General features: G+C 40.5%; 1 long non-coding RNA gene across 1 annotated transcript; it reads left to right on the top strand.

Moving 5' to 3' along the window:
* The first annotated feature begins 4,258 nt into the window (after positions 1 to 4,258).
* Positions 4,259 to 15,768, top strand: LOC135311839 (uncharacterized). Its single transcript, XR_010371362.1, has 5 exons — positions 4,259 to 5,044; positions 5,549 to 5,659; positions 6,259 to 6,673; positions 7,696 to 10,659; positions 14,569 to 15,768. It is a non-coding gene; the product is annotated as an uncharacterized LOC135311839 (long non-coding RNA).
* Positions 15,769 to 17,102: the final 1,334 nt, after the last annotated feature.

The following is a 17,102-nucleotide window of genomic DNA, read 5'->3' as shown; positions in this document are numbered from 1 at the left end:
GTGGCAGCGGTTGCCCCAGTTGTTCTCTTCTTTCAAGACTGGGATACTCTCTTTCAGGGAAATACTTTCATATTAACTTACATATGACCACATGACCAGAGTGTTCGCACGCCTGTCAGTCATTGAGTATATTTAATAACCTAAGTCTGAATTAGTAATTTTAAAAGTCCCTATCAATCCATTGCTTACCTCTAGTGGCAGTTAAACTCAGTTTTTGCTCTTCTGCGTGCCCCAGGCAGGCTGAGCTTGAGCAGATCCCGAACCTCCACCTCTGGAAGTTGCCAGCGTGTCTGGAAACTGGAGGTGGGATACATTTTGCTTTGGTTTAAGCGTACCTGCAGCTGAGCTGGCTGGGCTGCCTTTGTAGTTGATGGAGAACTAGTCAATATAGTCAATGGCATTTGGGATGCGATTCATCTGATCAAACATGGGTAGTTGACTTTAGGGTAAGACAAGTTGCACTCTTAAACTTGCATATGTTTATTAATTTTCCTGACACTACAAGGAAACTCAAGGGAGAGATGCTAAACGTGTAAATACATGTTTATTTATGTGACTGTAAATACAGTTTTTCAGGTGTATCCCACCTAAAATGTCCCAAGCCCCTAAAGGAGCCAATCCATCAGGTAAGCTCTGTACATGATACAAATCCATTGAGCACCATATAAAAATCCTAGAAACTCAACAGCAGTACAGCATTCCTATCCATCTTTTACAGAAATGCTTGGCCATTACAGTAGTTACTAACAAATGGGAGACTCGGTGACCTCCTTAGCCCAAGAGATTCATACCTGAATCTGTCAGTCTCCTGGGAGAGTCTGTTAACCAGCAGGTTGTAGGCTAGACAGGATAGCAAGTACGCTCTACCCTTTCTACTGAAGCTGGACCACTATGTAGAAAGGAAGGAAGGAAGGAAGAATGCTTTCAGTTATTTTATAATTATTGGTCTTGGGATGACTATTGAAGTTCTTGCCAGAAAAGGTAGAAATGTGCTAATTAAAATTACTGATGACAGAACATTGGGAGACATCAATAAAGAGGATGTTCACAGTAATACACAGGAAAAATTGAATGCCTCTGTGGACTGGGACAGTAAAAATGGATGGAAATGGATGAGTAAAACAGGAGTATATTTTCTGATTAAAACACAGGGAAGGGTGGTGTAAATACTGGAAAGGGAAAATGAAAGGGAAAATGGAACTTCACAATTCTTTATGACATGGTTGTTAGCAATGGAGGGAATTGCACTAAATCACCCTTCCAAGCATTTGATCCCAATTATTAATAATTTCCCCTTTGTCTCAGCTTTTGTTCATCCCTGTTTTTTATACTGGAAAGCTGAGACAGTATTTGAGCTTTCAAATTCACACATTATTCACTGGATGAACAGGCCTAAAAGCAAATAGCTCCTCTCCAGGGCTATATCCTACGCATACAAGAAAGTAGCAATACCTACTTTCTGTCATGCGTAGTATAACCTATTGATTTCATATACAGGTTTCATTTAGATTTTTTCAAATGTCCTTGCTTTAATAAATAATCACTATTCCTGTGTTTTTATAACTTTATCCTCTGCAGGTTCTCTGGGCAGCATCAATGTACCAATTCTCTCCATTTTGCAGGTGGAAAAACTATTAAGAGATATGTGGATGCTTTATGGAGGAGCAGAATAAAGCCAGAGCTTTATTTTTATATTCTGATTCTTATATTTCTGCTCTGTCTTTTAATATTTACACTTTTTCATCTGGAAAAGAAATACGCTGTCTGAAATCCTTGGGAGCTTTCCCGTTGGTTTTAACAGGATGAAGGCAAGCCCAAAATAATATATCACATTGATGGTTTGTAGCATTTCCTGAAAAATCTCTGTTTCGGGTCCTGGTGAGAATTCTTTTGTTGGTTTCTTGTTGCTTTCTTTCAGCTGCAAAATGCTTGTAAAAACAGAAGCCTTCAATGACGTACTGATTTTGATAAAACACTTGCTGGGAAATCTCACGTTACAGAAGGCAATTTTTAGTCAAATGTAGAGGAAGTTCCATAAAAGCTGGTGACTCAAGCTTTCAGCTGGGAGAGGGGAGCTGTGTTGATGTCAAATGAGAAGCTACGTGATCATCCAAAATTATAGTTTCAGCAGAAACTCATGAGACGTGAGTAGGATGGTAGTCGTGTCTCCTGTTGGGACTATAAAGCATCCAGATTCAAATCTCTGCTCTGTCTCTAGGTGCTGCCTTTTTTTCCCCTCCAACTTCAGGGTTTCATCCAAACTAATTGCCTGTGAGAAAGGCACTTCCAGAAGCTCATCCATCCTACCTACTGAGAATACAGTGAATCGCTCTCTGATTACTCCTATTTTTCTCACTTGACTATGGGAGAGCCTAGGTAATTAGCCTAAATCTTTATATAGCTAAACTTTTATAACTCATGACTTGCACCTTTGTCTTCTAAGATTCTTGTTTTCTTCTGATTCTTGAGAACTTGCGCAGGAAAGTAAAATAATTTTCTTGCTCGCTTAGTCTACATGGAAGTTGTTGGTAGGTGGAAAAAAGATTCTCCCCTATAATTTATTGTCAAATTATTAATATTGAGGTAAGACATTTAGTTTAATAGTAATGGTATTATTTGTCCAGTCCATGCCATTATCTCATTTAATTTACAGTGGTTATTAAACCTGTGCTGCATTGGTACAAACAAAAATGTAGGAAACTTCATTATAGTGTAGCATTTATTGTCTTTCCTTTTATTAAGTGATGGAGCTGGGGGTAATGGCTCTAAAGCGAACTAGCTCTGTCCAGTGTTTTGGAGCACAGCTGCAGTCAGGCATCTTCAGCTTTTCTGCTGGATGGTAAAAATTCATTAAAGCAACCAGAGATCAGGTTTATGAGAGACAGGTAGCTCTGAACAGCGGAGCTGTTTCAGACTGTGACAAGCAAATGTGGGGGGATTTGGAAAAAAGGGAGAAAATGGCAAGATGTTAAATATTTCACAAAATATACAGAAACATTCTTTATCGTAAGAGGAAATTTTTTTTTTAAATAATTTCAGTCAACCCCAGATGAAGAGATCTTCCACCGCGTACATAAGGAGTCTACAAAGTCCTTTGACACTGGTGCATGTATGTAGTATGTAGTAAATACCTATTTTATAAGTAGATAGAAATAAAATGACAATGCCTGTTGTGTCAGAGTTACAATCTGCTGCAAACCTTATGCTGCAAGATTTCCTCGAGTGGGAGTTTTCCTATTTAATCAGTGAGGTCAGTGGCATGGTTTACCTCGAGGGATCAGGTCTTACGTTTAACAGTGAATAATGCCACATTGTGCAGCCTCATGGTTAGCATGTACAGACTTGAACAATTAAAGGCACCAAAATGTTAACAATGTTAATATACACATCTCTGCTTCACTCTGGCTTTAAAAAAAAGAATAGAGGCAAACCATTACATTAGCATTTCTGTGCAGCATCTGGAGTAGAAGCTGAATGGAAAGTTACCAGTGGAGGTTTTTCTAATTCACTAAAATAAAAACCAAAGCAAACCACAAAGAAATTCTTAAGAAAAGCTCCAAGGAAAATAGGCAAAATTACACAGGATCAGGAAGAAAATTTCAGGTAGAAAATTTGATGTGGAAAAAACTAATTAGCAGCTGGGTGACCCACTTGATGAGTTGTTATTAACTAAAACCTCCAAAGCAAATGTTAATGTGTTAATTAGAAGCAGGGTAATAACCTCCTAGATTTCCCAGTAGGAAACAAAAATACCCAAAACAAAACAAAAACAAGACAATTTTTGCCTTGCTATTACTGGCTAAAAACAAACATGGCAGCAGGGGAACCTCCCAGACCTGCTTCTTCATTTTCTGATGTGCGTTTGCAGCGTTGCCACCCTAACGGTAACGTAGGCTGCCTTGCCTGGCCTTTCAGCACGGTGACTAGGTGGAAGCATGGGATCAAGAAGTTTATTTATCTTTCTAGAAAATCAAACAAAATCTCTGCCCTGAGTGGTGGCTTTGATTTCCAGAAAGAAGGGAAAGGTCCCACGTTGGCTTAGTTAGATGGGTTCCAAGTAAGAAATGGAAATTAGAGGAGAGATTCATTCTGTGTCTGGTCAGTACAAAAGCACGAGAGTCAGGATTCTCTCAGACGCAACCCTAGTGTGTTGGCATGGGAAGTAAAATTCATGATCTATCCTAAAGGGCCATTCTTCTCATCAGAGATTCTTTTTTTCTCATTTTATTTTGGCTTCCATGATAGAAATATATTTTTCTTTTTCTTTTTTTTTTTGGTGTTTTTTTTTTTGCCAACCACACCTCAGACAAACTTGTAGATGAGCCAACCCAAACCATATAATTTAAAACTGCATTCTGTTGAGACCAAGCAGCATAAAGGGATGGAGTTCTTCTGGACATTTAGAAACACTTGAATTCTTTGACTTATCCTCTGTCCTCTGCGGTTTTCAACCAGTTTGATGCCTTGAGCTGTGTTACCCACTTTTCTCAGAAAGGCCAGGAGAGAAGGAGGGTGTTCAGGAGTATGCGCTATCAGCAGGGCTAGCTTGTGGGGCAGCCAGGCCTGAGCTGCCGTGCTTATATTCCAGGAGCGTGGCTTTCCCAGTAAAGATAGAGCCTTCCATCTCTTCCAGTTCTGAGCCAACCCACAATCCTTATATTTTCATTTAGTCAAACTGGTATTAAAAAAACTGATTTTTTTTTTAAATTTTGGCCTTACGCAGTTCTGGTTCTTTGTCATTAATCAGATCAAGTCAGCTTTTTGCAGGAACTGTGACAGTAGCGTCATCACTCTGATCTCTGTCAAATCCCCCCCCCAAAATCCCTTCAGCTGCTTTGGTAAGCTTACACTTTTTCTGTAGAGCCCCTTGATGTGTAAAATGTATGCAATGTTTTGATCAAAGGAGTTCTTGTACTTAATGCAAATTTCAACACCCTTACAGCAGTCAGATGTGAATGTATAGATCTAATCCTCCTGATCTCCACAGAGTGACACTGGGCCCAGGGGACATCAGTCCAGCTAGCGAGGAGGGCAGGGATGGTTGGTGAGGAATATTTTAACTTCTTTATTTTATTTTAAGGCTGTGTTAAGCTTTATCCATGTATGATAAGATTAGCTAATGTTCTGAACACCTGTTGTCTAAAAGGTTACAGTGACCACATTTAGGAAAACTTGTCTTTTTTTCTTTCACCTTTTTTTCCAACATCTAAGCAAATGGCAAGCCCTATCTCCTTTCTGCAATCCTTTCGGCCACTTCAAATGGCATTTTCGACATCAGAGAATAATTTTCTGTAGATTTATTTTCAAACACAACCAAATACTTAAGTAGGGAAACTGTTTTCTGTGTGTATTAATCGTCATTGGTGAGCAGTCTCATATTCAGTGAATGATTTTGATTGTATGTGAATATTCATTCTTCTAATGTTTTCTTTATTTTCCAGTCTCTGGGGCATTTTTTAGTTATTTTATGTAATTTATTTATTTATTTATTTTTATAATTCCTCTCTAGTATCTACAATTTTATTATCAACCTAATTTTTAATTTTAGGTGGAAGGAGTTCTGACGAGACAATGTGACCAGTCAACTTGGAATCTGCCCCAGAATCATGGAGACTTTGATATGGCTTTGGTCTGATTTTAGGAGTGGGATACAGGACAGGTACTTGTTCCATATGCCTTTCCTCTGAGTTACAGGGCTCTCCTCAAGTTTGCTAAAGTTGTGGCCCTGGAAATTTACTCCTTGTCTCCTCTCTGAGAGAAGCGTGGGGGATAGGGGCTCCAATCGCTCCACTGGGCCAGGTGTCATTGGCTTGGAGAGCTGTGTTGCACCATGGGACACAGAGAACAAGACATGCTCTAGCACTTACTTCTGGGGTGGGGCAAATCCTCCTATCCTGTATCTTGCTTCAGGGGCAATCCCCTTGCATTACTCTTATTATCTTATTTTCATCTTGTTAAAAAGAGTGACTTTAAGTTAGAGGCAAGATATTGCTGACCTGTATGAATCCATTTTAGGGTGGCTGCATAGAGTCCCCATTGTCTACGTGCAGTCATTACTTGGGAACCACTGAGTAAGTCACCTCATAAATTTCAGTCAGCCAGGAGGTAGAAGGCTTCTGTCGTTCCTCTAATTTTTTCATCCTGTGCTGCTTCAAAAGCTGTAATAAAAATGGAATAAAAGAGGATTGTAATTTTCTTGAGTTCGGGTCCTTGCTCTTCAGTTGCCTAATTAAAAATTGATCATTTGTTTTCACTCAGGATTCTGCAGAGAAGAGATACAGCTCTTGGACAAAGTTTTTGAAGAGAACCTCTGCAATGGATAAAATATGGAGCTAATTATCACAGCACGTATGTTTAGAAGACAGTGATGGACTGGAAAATACTTTCTTTGCAGGGTTGTCAAACTCGTGGATATCCTCTTCTTTATGCCTTCAGTACGCTGGCTGACATTCACGGGCATGTATGCATTTGCAGTATAAAAGGAGAGAGATTTTCTATATTGTCTTCTTTTTCCTGTTACACACACAATTCTGTCTGCTAGTTTTCTCAGTACAGGCACGACGACTTTGTGTCTTTTGGAGGTGTTCTGTGAAGTGCCTTTGTATCTGACTACCTCAATACCACACTTGAGTTTCTTTACTTTGTAGGAAGAATGTTACACACAAAAATCAAGGTAAGGGAGAAGACCTGTGGTTTGACTTAAATCAGTGTGTTTTGCTTTGGAGGACTAAATGGGTTGATTGTGGCACATGTAGGAATGTGTTCATACTTTACAATAACCTCTGAAGAATAGATCACATTCCTTAATTCTATTCTTATATATCCTCATGTTGTCTGCCATTTCGGTTTGATGTAGCAAGCACTGAAAAACAGAAATATTTCTCTTGGGTTGCTTTATTCTGAAAACAATTGCTATAGCAGAAGGATTGCAGCCAGATGCATTTCAGTTTGCACAAAGGTTTTTGTTCTTTGTGGCAATCCGACATTCTTTCATCAAGGCACTATTAGTTATAGAAAAGTGAATTGACAGCAGCTGAATCATCTATAATTCAGCTTTTAATCAGAATTTGTTCTCGCAAATGTTACTCTCCCCCCAAAAAGAGAAAACTGTAAAAGCAATTTTTATTGAACCGGTTTAAAAAGTATGACTATTTAGCTTTATAACAGAATTACTGCATTGAAAAAGGCTTCAGGAACAGCAAGAGATGAGTGTACCAAATTATAGTTTTCTCTTAGAAAGAGTCAGACATTTCATTCTTACAGATGTCTGCCTCTCTAGAAAGCTACCTGGCTGCTTTGGCGTGCAGGAAGGGAGAGAGCCTGGTAAATCAGATGTGAATTGTTTCTTATTATTTATTTAGAATCATACTTTTTGCAGAGCACAATACTAACTTTGTAAGAGTATTACTTATCCGCAGAATACATATACAGGATATTTAACTGCCAAATAGTTCACAAGTTAGAAGAAGCAGTGCAGTGTTTGGGCTTTTTTTCTGCTATGAACTTTTGCGGGGCTTAATGTCATTTGGTTTTTCAATACCTCCAGTTATAGTTCGTAAAATAGGCATAATAACTTGATAGCTCAGGGAAGATAGTGGAAGTTACAGTTAAGAGTGGTTCAGAAAAGAGGTTGAAGCTGCCTGAACACTGAAGACAAAACGTGTAAGTCAGGGTTTCTTTTCTTTCTTCATACAGTTGTTGTTTTCCCAATCCTCTTATCTGTATCTTGGAAGAAACCTCCTACAGTTTCAGTGAAGGACTGGAGTTGTGTGTAACGGGGAAGCAAAGATTTCTGTACCATTTTGGTTTGATGTTGCTAGATCAGCTCCTGTATCGGACTTATTTTTTTTAAACTGTTTATGTTAAGGTAGTTACAGTCTGAGCTGCTTTGTTTATTTACCAAGCATGTGCAACAGGTGTCAAGATTTTTCAGTCTCCTGATAGTTAGCTCGATGCTGTCTTTCACTATGATTTAAATCAGATAATGCAACCAAACTGTAATAAAAATAAGTAATAACTATGTAATAAAAAAGACCATTAAGACATTTGAGATATTTCATACTTAAAAAGCAAATTCTTTGTAGGAGTATGTATTGGTCCCCTTTGCTGTAAGGAGAGGAGCCCTGCAATTTGCCTGAAACCAGAAACTCACAGATGTTGATGTCAGGAATAGAAATAAAGCCCATCCCTTCTAACCAGGTGCCAAGGAAAATCTTAGTATCTGCAGAGAATGCTGTTTTCCTTAAGTTCACATTGAAATCATATGTAAATATCCTGGGAAACATATTTTGGGAATATTTATGTATTTTGTCATTATTATGATTTAGTAAGGAAAAAAAGCTGCTTGAGCATATCAAGGTATGCCAGTGACTAGCTCAGGAACTCGGAAGCAGCTGCAGAGCCACCAGCTGAGACGCCTGGGTAGGCAAACAAAGAGGCATGTGCTGTTTGCAGTGTTTCTTCCTGATATTAGCATCTGGGCTACTTGGCACATATACCTCTCCCACCCTTCCTACAGCGAGAGACCACTTGTAGGCTTTAGTTTTATATGGTTACCCGTATACTTGAAAGGGTGTCTGTCAGTCTCTGTTAATCTTTATAATGTTTCAGAAATGAGAGTTCGAGAATAATTAGAAGCTTTCTAATACACTGAAAAGCAACTGTCTTTGTTAAGGACCAGATTATACCAACTGCCGCAATATAATATGGTTTGTGCACAAATATAATATGCATGTTGCAATAACGTTCTTACATGCATGTACACATGATTTTAGCGTGCTACCGGGAGGGGAAAAAAATGCATATGGAAAATGTAAAGAGTGTATGTAGCTAGTACGGAAAGTGGGCTTTGCCTGTAGTATTATTAGCTGTAAATTAAAACAACAGCACATTTTAGGGAAGTTTTGAATTTAGCATGTTTTAAGATGGCTAACTAACTAGATTTCTAAAGAATTCCAGAATTCATAGGTGAAGAGAATCAACTTACTGAAAATCCCCTCAGAGTACCCAGCTTCCAGTTCCATTTTCAGTTTGCTAAGCCATGCCCTGTTTTACTTGGAGGTTTATTAAATTAATGCTGAAGTTTTTGTTTTGTTGAAGACAAATTGTAGCTAACTGTAATACAGTACGACATGCTAGTGTCTTTTAAGTACCACTGAATCATGGTATAAATTAGTACTCTTCTTTTACAAAACTTTATCTTTTAATAAAAGTAGTTATTAGTTTTACAGTTGTTGCTATTTTGATCTCAAATGCATGTGTTCAGTCTTACAGTTAGATTTTCTTTGTGAGTTGAAAAGTTTCAAAACAATTATTTAACTTCTTCTAAATATACTCTGTTACAAAAAAAAGCTAACTTCCAATGTTTTGTGCACAGAATTACTATCTTACGAGGCTTCCTTTAATACGGTACCTGAGAGGTTTAACCACTGAACTGTTTGAAAGCAGAGTCACTGTGCATGTGGAAAAGCTAGAAATGTTTAGATAAAATATTACATGAAGTTTGGCAATAGAGCTTCTGGAATTTCAAGTTTATCTGTAATTTCCCTGCAGAGATGAAAACACCCTTTCTCTAGGGCTGGTGAAGAGTTGGAGCAGTTTTATTTACATCTAGCGGAAATTATGAGAAAGGTCACAGCCCTAGTTTTTCTGTGGATAGATCCAGTCCCTGCACCGCTTCAGTCAGTCTCTGCCTGAGAAATACGCCATGGGAAACAAAAATTAAAAAGACAAATTCAATAGCAATAGTAGTGTTATTTTTAAGGTACTGTGCTGAACAATGTCCCCTCAGTAAAAATAATACAAATACTAGACTACTGAGCACAATAAATGAGGACTGTTTTAGAGTCCATTAGGCTTCCATTGTCTGTCTTACACTGCAGCTGTAGTGTCAAGTGTTAAAATTACTGCAAAGTCACCTGTGGCATATTTGACATCCTTCAATACAGGCTCGGTGGTGTTTATTTTTAGGTACATAGATGAACAATCCTTCATTATTTTGCCTTTTGCTCTAAATTAAAGTATTTGTCTTGAATTTCAAGAGACATACTTGATACATTCATTCATGAGCTAAAATAAACCCAAGTGAGCCCACAGAGGAAGAGATTACTATAGGAGAATGGCTTTTACTACTGTTAAACCAGCCAAATATTTGCAGTTTTGCAATGATTCATCCTTTTTCCTCTCTTGTTCAGCAGTATTTTGGAAGAGCAGACTAAGGAAGGAGCTAGTGATACTCCTAGTCCAAAAGAAGATCAAGTCCTTTTTTGGTGATTGATTTTATCTGAACTAAATCCTTCATTGCCATAATGTGGCCACAGAAGTGAGCAGAAGTGCCCCTATTCATCCCAACTGAGGACTAAGCCTTTTATCTTATGCTTTTATTCATATTTATTATTTATTTTAAAATAAATGCTGCTATTTAACATTCATTATTATTTCTGTGAAAGGAAATACTCGGGCCTGGGGAACCTATCCTGAGAAAAGTACAGCAGCACATAGATTGGGACCATCCTGCAAAGAGTGAGGCTGGGAGTGAAAGCAAGCTTGTGAGTCATCGGCGTGGAGCCCTGCTATCACCAGCCACCCTCTGGCACAAGCCTGATCCTCGACTGGTTAAATTCAACCACAAAACAGTTAACTTTCCAGTCCTACTCAAGGGTATGTAGTAAATCAGTCACAAGTGAGAAACCTTCTTTCAGACTCCACCGTACGTTTGTCTGTGATGGTATGTGTGTTTTCCTTTTTCCCCAGGTTGTACCATAGGTTAAACAGTTCTTTTCTTTCCTTTGCCTTCTTTTCTCCTGCTCTGTATCCGCAGACAGCAGCCACTTCCCCTCTCTCCCTTTAAGGTGTCTCCACCCCTCTGAAACAACTTAGTTCCCCATTCACTTTTGGGTCCTCTCCCTTGAGCATCTGCAATGCGAAAGCACTAGTCCAGTCCCAGCTGTCTTTGGGAGTCACTCAGAGACTTCCCTCTGAAGTAAAAACTAGCTGTAGTGTTTGGGTTTGTTCACTTCAAACACCACTCCCAGGGGACTGTGCAAGCAGTTCTATAGGTTTATCTCCCTTTGTCCTATACAGCCCTCTGACACCATGCTAAAAGGCTTTATAGCTTCAAAAAAAATTCATTTAGACCTTATGGCAACAGGGAAGAGCCCTAAGAAGGCGTGTCAGTCTGCTCTAGAGATAGTTTAGCCCTGAAGACTGTGCACATCCCACAACAGTTTGGATTGGAAGAGACCTTTAAAGATCAACTAGTCCAACCCCCACCATGGGTCTTCAACTAGACCAGATTGCTCAAAGCCCTGGCCAACTCAACCTTGAACACTTCCCATGATGGGGCAAAGCACATCACTGCTTTGCACTGCACTGCGCAGGGAACGGGGATTGTTCATTCTGGCAGATAGATTTAGCATCCTTAGTATTCTCAGGCTTGCAGTTTCCCTGATGAAGGAGAGTCCTTTGGGTCGGTGTTTTAAGATGCTGAGTCCTCAAGAGGAATACTCAAAGTATTCTCATTCATAGAATCATAGAATGTTGGAAGGGACCCACAAGGATCATCGAGTCCAACTCCTGTCCCTGCACAGGACAACTCCAAATTCACACCATGTCTCTGAGGGCATTGTCCAAGTGCTTCTTTAATAGTATCAGTGCTGTGACTGCCTCCCTGGGGAGCCTGTTCTAGTGCTCCACCACCCCCTGGCTGAAGAACCTGTTCCTAATACCCAACCTAAACCTCCCCTGGCACATCTTCCTGCCATTCCCTCGGGTCCTGTCATTGGTCACCAGAGAGAAGAGATCAGTGCCTGCCCCTCCTCCTCCCCTTGTGAGGAAGCTGCAGACCGCAATGAGGTCTGCTTATAGTCTCCCCTGCTCCAGGCTGAACAAACCAAGTGACTTTAGCTGCTCCTCATACAGTTTCCCCTCTAAACCCTTCACCAACTTTGTGGCCCTCCTCTGGACGCTCTCTAGTAGCTCTTTTTCCATGCTTTTCACTCCAGCCCTGCGCTACTATAACCGTATCAGTAAAGATGCTTGAGGGGCTGCGTTGGGAACTGGGCTGTGGAGCTTTTCTGGCTTAAAAAACTATGTTGCAGCTTTCAACCATTATACAGTTTTCTTAAATATAGGTAAAAGTTGTAAGCTAAATACACACAAACATGCATATCAGTTGCAGAAGCCAGAAGGGAGGAAAAAACTTTGAGATTTACTTCCATTTATGTACTTTTCCTCTTACTCAGAGCTAAATAGAAGCACCAGTTTCTAATGAAACAAAGGATTATTCTCATTGATGATCCACCTCTTCACGTCTGAAAGAAAAAAGCACATACAGACCTTTGTGTCCAGAATGTGCCAAGGGCAAACAATGCATACAGGCACTCGAGACCATGAGAGTCGTCTCCAGAAAGACTGTTTTATCCATGGCATCTACCTGTGTGTTTCAATAATACCTGTGCTTCTGTGATGTTTTGTCTGAAGAGCTCAAAGCACATTATAGGTAGACATTTAGCTAAATTGATGTCAGTCTCTGAAAGGTAAGAAGGATTCCCACCTGCAGGCGTGCCAGGTGGTACCTCAACAGATAAAACTTCTCGCTCAAGGTCAGAAAAATGAGTCAGTGGCAAAGCTGAAAGAGAGCTTTGAGAGGTGAGTTTAATACGTACTGATGGCAGCCAGCTGCATTGCTGCAGCTGTGCTCGGGGAACATTGATCTTATTCTTGTTGATATGAGTGAACTTCTCTAGACAAAGAATCCACATAAACCAAAACCATTTATCAGCTGTTTAGAGAAGCAAGCTGTAAAATGTTAGGCTGCCACAACTGTACTGCACGCAGCAATTAGTAAGTGCTAAAGTGGTGATGATTTTCCTCTCCATCCTTGATGCATGGTTCCTTAAAGCTTTGGTCCTACATAAAACTATTTGCTAGACTCTTAGCTTGGTAAGCACATATTCTGGTCATGGAGTACTTCAGCCTGAAAACCCTTCCACCACTCATGCTTTTTTTTTTAAATTTAGTATTCAAGGATCTTTCCATTTTGATATGCTAGTCATGTTTCTGGAAGTAGAAGCACCTAGCTTACAACTACGTCCCTTTAGGCCTGAAGAGAGAAATTTATAGCTCCAATACCTGCACTGAAATTGCTGTGCCGTTAGAAGCAGCGTGCAAAGTTGGATTATAGGTAAATTAAAAACCAGTAAGTTAAAAAACTTTGGACATTGCCCTTAATATATGCTTTAACTTTTGGACAGCCTTGGAGTGGTCAGGGAGTTGGACTAGATGATGGTTGTAGGTCCCTTCCAACTGAAATGTTCTTCTCTTCTTCTCTCCTCTCCTCTCCTCAGCGAGGTGCCTTAGACATCTTCCATTCCCCCAGCACTATATAAGCTATCTACTGGTGGCACTCAAAAGAGATAACAAAACAAAATCATAGCTTCCATCCCACTGTCCACTGCCAGCTGTAGTAGAGGTGCCCCATTCTTCTCTAACTAGAGGTGACAGATGAGTCTTCTTGGCAGACCTAACAAACCCTGTCCCAACTTGAGGTCATACAGGGGAATGTATTGAAATGAATAGATCATCAAGTCTGGTGAAATATTAAGAGGGTGAAAACATATTTCCCCATGGCTGATCCTTGTTTTTATGTGGTCTTCAAGTGCCTTTTTGCTTCACCCTTTCAACAGAAGACCACAAGTAGTTTTGTCTCCCCTGCAGGGACCTAAACATATTAAAAGGTCACTGCTAGATCAAAATGAATATGCTTTTTAAAAAAAGGTATTTCCCTCAGTTCCCAATCATGCTGTATAAAAGCTGTAATGAAAAACATGTACTGTTTACATGCATAATTTTTGTTTAGCATTTATCTTCGCATACTGAAAACCAGAATCATTCTTCTGCCATATAGTCACTTGTTCTTGCTAGTTTTATACTCATTGAAGCAGTAATAGTGCCAAAGCTCGCAAGGAAATATTTAAACGCTAATTAACTTCTTAATTCTGTGTGTGGGCAGGCCCCTTGTTTTCCCTGGAGCACAACTGATTTTCAAGATATTTATTTGGGATTTCAGGGTGTTTGCATATTGTGTATGGCTCCCTATGTATGCCTTGGTATGTGTGTGGGATGCCTCTGGCTGTATTTGCCTGCAGCTGAGCCCGCACAACATTCCCCTTAGAACAGGCAAGTTTTCCAACATGGAAGTTTAAAAAAACCCAACCCTCTCTCCTATTTTACTTTGGTCACTAAATAAACAGCAGCAAATCGCGTGGCTATTCCATCAAGCCGTGTTATGGTGGCACAATAAGTGCGTGTCACTCCTTCTGGCTGCAGGGTGCCAGGGGCGATCAGTTCTCAGCATCTGTCCAACAGAAGTTCAGCCTGGAGCGGTCACCCTCTACCGAGGTTTTCCTTTTTGATTTTTTCCAATAAACAGATCTGCATGGTGTTATTGCTAAGGCTAATCTGATTTTCTTTGGGAGGCGGCTAAGCATGTGGCTAGAATTTGTATTAGCAGTTACTAAAATGGCTTGTGTTTCTGTACTCCCTTCCCATTCAGTTTCCTCTTTACAGGTCACCTCTGCTGTGGCACGTAAGAAATGGCTGGAAGAACAATATTGAGACTTTACACTGAAACTGCATAGAAAAATGTATCCAGGCTGTGTGTTTCTGCGTGCTGCATGAGAAGCCTTCACAGACAGAAAGTTCGTAATGCAAAATTCAGCCCTCAAAGCATTAAAATATACTGGCATTATGAAGAGATTTTAAAATTGTTTGTTTTGAACAGCTGTGGAAATGGCTGTGGCTCAATAATCCATTTTGTAAAGTAGCCCTTTCTACCCTAAAGCTGCCTGGATGGAGCAGGGGTGAGAGAAGCCCTTGTGCACACCCATTTGTAGTGGTTTCTTCTCATCATTAAAGACCAGGGCACTTGCAGGGGAAGGAACAGGCCACAGCTTTGTAGTGAGAAATCATGGAGAAGCCAGGGCCATTCATGCACGGTTCTGGTGGAATTGCTGTCACCAAACTGCAGGTGTGCTGGTTTTATTCCTTAATATTTGGGGGAAAGGTGTAGGCACTTTAGGGACAAGAAGCTATGGGAGACACCTACGCTGCCAACAGCTGAAGTTGGGAGAGATGAGTTCCACCCTTTGGGACTAAACCTTGTTTCCAGCCTCAAAGAATGCTAAAGTAGCACTGAAGGACTTGTTGTTTCACGCCTGCCTGACGGGAGACTGGAGGCACATAAGAATAGATTAAATCAGCCCAGCTGCTGTTGTCTTTTTCATATATTCCCCTTAGTGCAAGAGCAAGGTGCCGCATGGATCCTACAGTCCTTCTGCTGCTGCAACCTCCAGCACGCAGACTCCTACAGAGACTTCTGCTCACCCAGGTGTTTCAAAGTACAGACATGCCCTTTTGCAGGGGAGAAAAGACCCATCCGTGACTTTTGTATCAGTTTTCGCTTTGATTTGCTTCGTTCTGTGTGATTTGTCATAACACTTCAAAAAGAACTGTGCAAGTAACGGGTTTCCAGCAATGATATGGATAAAGCCGAGCATTAACCTTAAATGTTTTTTCTCCTTGTTATGTTGCACTTAATAGTGCATAGTTATACTCCCTGTGTGTTGAGAGAGCAGGAAGTTACATAGTAAATGTTAGCAGAAGCTGACATTTAGGCTTTTATTATCACTTGATAAACCCATGTAAATCCCATTAACGCTGAGAGGTGTTGTATGTGTATATCAGGGGGAAAAAAAGAGACCATTTGCTCTCGAGTGCGTGTAACTAATTAAAAATTTAAGAGCATATAGTACATTATTATATTGGACTGTGGGTTAATGCTCCTGAATGAAAAATGCCAGATGAGCTGAAATGCTTATAGAGAACAAGAGAAACTCTGGCTGCCTCTGTGCAGAGAGCCTGCATGTTCTCTGTGAATAGTCCTAGTATTCACCGCTCAGACTTGCTCTACGGTCGGGGGCTGATGGAAACGGGCATATCGCCAGCTGTGACCTTAGTCAGGATCTGCAGGGCAGAAAACAATGCAGGGAAAGAGAAGAGGACAAGCCTTGGCACCTACAAGCCAGTTTCACATCCTCTGCTGAACTTATTTCTGGCAGTATTTTTCTTGCCAATGCAAGCAGCAGGCAATGTCTTAATCGCCACCTTTCTCACCATATGACAGCCAGTTGCGACCATCAGAGAAGCTCAGGTCGAAGGCAGGCTGCTCTCCCTGGAAGAGCCCAGTGCCAGCACTCTCTAAATGGCCATGGATCCCCAGCCTCCAGGGCGGCTTCAGAAATGTGTGCCTGCAGGAAGGGTGTCACCTTCCTATGAACAAGAAGCCACCAGCCACTGGGATGGTCCAGACAGGACACTCATGGGGTTGCTAATCTGGAGTAGAAACCACAAATCCATACCTTCTGCTTCCTATATAATTACATTTTATTTCAAAAGACTGTCTTAGAGTCATGTTAGAGTTAATATAAGTGTAAATATCCAGTAATCTTCTCTAAAGGCATTGATTTCCCTGCTCACAGCAGGGAGGTTGGAATAGATGACCTCTAAAGATCCCTTCCAACCCAAACCACTCTGTGATTCTATAATTGAAGAAATAGTGGCAATTGCACAAAGCAGTTATCTGTCGCTGCCCAAACAAAGGCATGTGCAGGACACGTGCATGGAGAACAGCTTCCTTGCAGCTGAAAAAGAAGCCCCAGACCCTGGCACAAGGATGATAAGCACAGTCCCAAGGAAAAGGACCACAAAAGACATTTTTGATTCTTCTTGAGGTTAAGGAAAACAAACTTCCAAATTCTTTGTAAATAAAGAGCATGGGACGAAAGAAATACCCAGCTCTGCTAAAGGTTTCCCATCCACCTAGAAAAAAATCACAGGGAACTAAAACCTCATATTTAAGTTCATATATGGTTCTGACAATCATTGCATTTTATGACAAGATGAAATTGCTAGAACTAAATCCATGTGCCGATGCACCGACCAGCTTCTTAGTGTGACTGTCAACTTCTTCCCATTTCCTTATAATCCTTCAGTGGTTTCAGAAAGCCCCAGCAACACAAAACCCCACCCTTTAAAGTTTCTGT

The sequence above is a fragment of the Phalacrocorax carbo genome, chromosome 2 (genome assembly GCF_963921805.1).
Source record: "Phalacrocorax carbo chromosome 2, bPhaCar2.1, whole genome shotgun sequence".
In the NCBI taxonomy this organism is placed as follows: Eukaryota; Metazoa; Chordata; class Aves; order Suliformes; family Phalacrocoracidae; genus Phalacrocorax; species Phalacrocorax carbo.
This window is presented reverse-complemented; position numbering and strand designations above follow the sequence as displayed.